The 4,612-nt window shown below is 42.8% G+C and overlaps 1 non-coding gene across 1 annotated transcript; it reads left to right on the top strand.

Annotated features, from left to right (window-relative positions):
- Positions 1–1,242: 1,242 nt before the first annotated feature.
- LOC127669090 (small nucleolar RNA SNORA17) lies at positions 1,243–1,368 on the top strand. The gene has a single exon (XR_007974294.1). It is a non-coding gene; the product is annotated as a small nucleolar RNA SNORA17 (small nucleolar RNA).
- Positions 1,369–4,612: the final 3,244 nt, after the last annotated feature.

The raw sequence follows: 4,612 nt of genomic DNA on the forward strand, positions 1-4,612 counted from the left end.
AGACTCTTGCTGTTTGGACAAGAGTCTTGGCCTTGTTAAATCTCTATGAACCAGAGAGAAAAGAAAGGAAAATAATTTAAATATTTTATACATGTAATATGAACAGACTCACATACACTCACACATACACATTCTGGTCAGGCCTGATATTCTGTCTCATCTATTCCACAAATGGTCAAACATATTTATACATATACTTATATATGTGCATATAGACAATCAGACATATACTTATTTTTCACATTTGGTGGACTGGGCTGAGCCTCAAATTCCACACACATGCATTTGGATAGATGGATGGACTGATTGATGGATGGATGGATGGATGGATGGATGGATGGATGAATGGGCATCCAAGCCACCACTTGTTTATTTTTCTCTGACCTTTTATAGTCAAAAACTCTTAGAAAATTGCCTCATAGATAAAATGTTATACAAAAGGGGAGTTAACATAAGGATGTTGATACTATGTTCAAAGCAGTGTTTCATTCTTCCAGCTCATTATAAGTTTAAAGCAACAGTTTCATATGACCTTTATCATAGTGCACATCTGCGGCTTCATCCTTGGATAGAAATGTTTTTTCCTTGATTGCAAATTTGTCTCAAGCCTATTTCTCTTTTTATTGTAACTGTAAAAGCTCATTATATTTCTTATGATGCAACTATTACTTACAATTTTATTAGGAATGGGAACATTCTATACTTAATATTAACTTTATTATATCTTTCTGGAAAAACAACTAAAACCATATATCACCAGAGCCTGACCAATACAGATGTGGAGGCTTGCAGCCAACTATCAGACTGAGCATTTAAGAGTCAAGAGAAGAACTAAAGGAGCTGAAGGAACTTACAGCCCCATAAGAGGAATAACAATATTAACCAACCAGTAACACCAGAGCTTACAAAAACTAAATCACAAACCAAAGAGTACACATGAAGGGATCCATGGCTCCAGCCACATATGTAGCAGAGGATGGCCTTGTCTGGCATCAGTGGGAAGAGAGGCAGTTGATTCTGTGAAGGATCGATGCTCCAGCATAAAGAAATGCTAGGGCAGTGAGGCAGGAGTGGGTGGGTGAGTGGGGGAGCACTCTCATAGAAGCATAGGGAAGAGGAATGGTATAATGTGTTCCCTAGGATGGGCAGAACTGAGAAAGAGGATAACATTTGAAATGTAAATAAAGAAAGTATACAATAAAAAGTTATCTATCATAGCAGAAGTAAGAAAATTAAATTCATCTTGCACTAGAGGTGTTGCAGGTGTAGCTACTATGACACATGTGTGTCAGTAAGGTGGCAAAGAGGAGAAAGGCAATGCTCAGTGTTCTGACCTATATACATCTGAATGATTAGTATCCTAACATTCCCTAAAAAAAGTGAATATGGTGCCAATGGGCCTAGACAGGGAGCTAGCCGGAGACAACCAATAGTCTGGGACCTGGTAGGTCTAGATTGACTCCCAGGACAAGAAGCAAGCCTTGAGATGAGAAGAATCATTTCTGGCACCATGAGCCTCATAGGGAGTAAGGCCAAGACAGATGAAGTTTACAAGGAGCCACTTGGGTGTCCCAGTGAGGAGTGAACCCAGAGCAATCACCAGATTGGTACCATGAGGCTTGGACAGGGCCTATAATGCACAAGTGAGGCATAGCATTCCTGCAATGACTCCAGACATGTAAACACCTCCACTTGCCAGGGTGAGAAAATATCCAAGTGGACCTCCACCCTCTCAGAAAAGGAGAGGGAGACAGGGGGCAGCAAGCAGAATAAAAAAATTAAAAATGATGAAAGATATAGGGAGAGAGAGAAACAGAGAGAGACAGAGACAGAGACAGAGAGACAGACAGAGACAGAAACAGACAGAAACAGAGACAAGACAGAGAGAGAGAGAGAAATATAGTGCACACTGAAGAGATGCAGAACTGGATGCTAGATAATTGAGGATACTGGGAACAAACAACCTGCTGCGAGTAGTTGGTAATGACACCTCGAACAATGGTGGGGTCCTGTTCTGGGCTGCCTCCAGGGACCACTTCTGGATTTGTGGCCCTGAAGTAGCAGATAGTCTGTTATCACCAAAAACCTGTCTGGGCTGTGGCCCTGAGACATGTTGATATCTAAGGGCTGTACAGAACTGGCCTCACACCTAACTAGGGAATTTTACTGGCTCGTTTTGTGTGACAACTTGACACATGCTGGAATTACCACAGAGAAAAGAGCTTCAGTTGGGGGGAGTGCCTCCATGAGATCCAGCTGTGGGGCATTTTCTCAATTAGTGATCAAGGGGGGAGAACACTTGTGGGTGTTACCATCCCTGGGCTGTTAGTCTTGGGTTCTATAAGAAGGGAAGCTTAGAAAGCCAGGGGAAGTAAGCAAATGAGTACCATCCCTCCATAGCCTCTGTATCAGCTCCTGCTTTCTGGCCTGCTTGAGTTCCAGTCCTGACTTCTTTTGGTGATCAACAGCAATGTGGAAAGTTTAAGCTGGATGAGCCAATTCCTCCATAACTTGCTTCTTGGTCATTATGTTTGTGCAGGAATAGAAACCCTTACTAAGACAGGGTTCATGGGAGAGCAGACCTTGGGAAGATAAGAGCAGGAAGCTGGTGCTGAGAACATTATTGAGCATGGAGAGCTGTTCCTACCACTTAACTCCCAGGAAGAGATAGCCTCCTCCCCACTTGTCCCTCAACTATCTGCTGCAAGCAGAACTGGTGCTAGGATCATCAGAGTTGAAGAGCTGGCCCTGTCCCTCACCTGATAGAGTACTTGGGAGAGTAGACAGACCCTGTACCTTACCCGGGCAGCACAACAGAGCTGACTCTGTGTGAAGGTGCTGGTGAGCTTGCCTTGAGAATTTGAGCATAGGAGAGCTGTCCCTGCTACTTGTCTGCCTTACAGCAGCAAGGATAAGGCAAAGATGCCCTCTTCCACTCTCACATCTTGAAGGCGTATGGAAGGCATAAAAGTTGTCTCTGGGGTAATGCCCTGAGACATGCCATGAGAGGCCCTGTCCGTCATCTGGTGCAGCATTCAGGAGAGTGGACTATGCACCTCAACAGTGTAGCACAATAGTTCTGGTCCTGGATATGGGGGTTGCAGGTAAACCAGCACTGAAAGCATGAGCCCAGGAGAGCTGGCCCTGCTTCTTGTCTGCTGAGCAGTGCTGAAGATAGGGGAGAGATGCTCTTTTTCTCTCCCTATCTGATGCAACCTATGCAAGGCAGGGCAGCATGGCATGGGGTCATGAGAGTGGGAGAACTATGCATGTTCCTCACTAGCTGGAACACTTGGGAGAGGAGGCCTGCACCTCATTTGGGAAGTAGCATAGATCTGATCCTGATTACAGAGCAAGCCCCGAGGATGTGAGAGTAGGAGAGCTGTCAGGCTGATCATATCAGATGCATCTCAAGCATAGATCCAGTGCTTTGAATTAGTCTATGCCAACATCTACCTGATGAATGAACTGCTGGAGAGCACGAAGGTGCTAAATCTACAAATCCGAAATTACAGGATCACTCTGACACAGGGCAGCAACACGATATGAATGAAATATGTAGAAATGAAAACAAAAGTCTAACTTCTAACTATAAAGCAGATGAGAAATACATATAAGAAATATTGTTGGTTTGGGTACTGGAATAATGGCTCAGTAGTGAAGAAAAAGTACTGTGTTTTTTAGAGGGTTCCAACACCAACAGTGCCTGTAACTCTGGTTTTTGGCTATCTATGGCTTTCTTCCGCACTGCATATTCATGGTGCACATAGATGCATGAAACAGACCTTAACATATAAAATAAAAATAAAAAAATAAAATAAAATAATCTCATGAAACAAAATGGATGGTGGTGATGGCTGTGGTCAGGGAGAACTCCACCATCTGTGTCCCTGGTAAGGTATCCTACAGGGAAATAACAGACAAAATGTCCTCTGTAGGGATATATTTCTGGAGAAGATCAATAATTCCACTGGAGAAGAGTTGAACAGAGTACATTTATATAAATAGATCAAATCATCATCTTTCTACTTGAGGATCTAATTTATCCTACACCTTGTCTCTACCCCATTTTTTTCTCATTATCTTTAAAGGCCTCTCTCCAGGTAGTCAACTACACAAGCAAACTTTTCTAATGATGCCAGAGAAGCCACATTGATAGTGAACTTAGTAACAAAAGAACATCCGGTTGCTATATTTCACCTCCATGGCTTACCCGTTTATGTGGCTACAGAACAAAATAGCACAGAGGCTTGAGGCAACAGACATTTCTTTCCCACATGTCTTGGGCCTAGGAAGGCTAAAATCTAAGTGTCCCAGGTGGGGAGTTTTGGGAAGGTTCAACTCCTGTCTTACCAATGACTGCTTTCTTATACCAATATTGGGATGGATTCTGGAACCATTAAGAATGTTATCTTGTTCCTTATACCAATGAGAGAGGGTATCTTTCCTCACTTTCACTTTCATGAACTCGTCTAAATTTTACCACTTCCCAATGGACTCACCTCCAAATAGTATAGATTTTATAGGACTAAGCAAATTGTAGGTAAACTAAGAACAATGCAGACCTCATGACACTAATACAAACACACACATGAACATGAATTTAGTTCAC

The sequence above is a fragment of the Apodemus sylvaticus genome, chromosome 18, assembly GCF_947179515.1.
Source record: "Apodemus sylvaticus chromosome 18, mApoSyl1.1, whole genome shotgun sequence".
NCBI lineage: Eukaryota > Metazoa > Chordata > Mammalia > Rodentia > Muridae > Apodemus > Apodemus sylvaticus.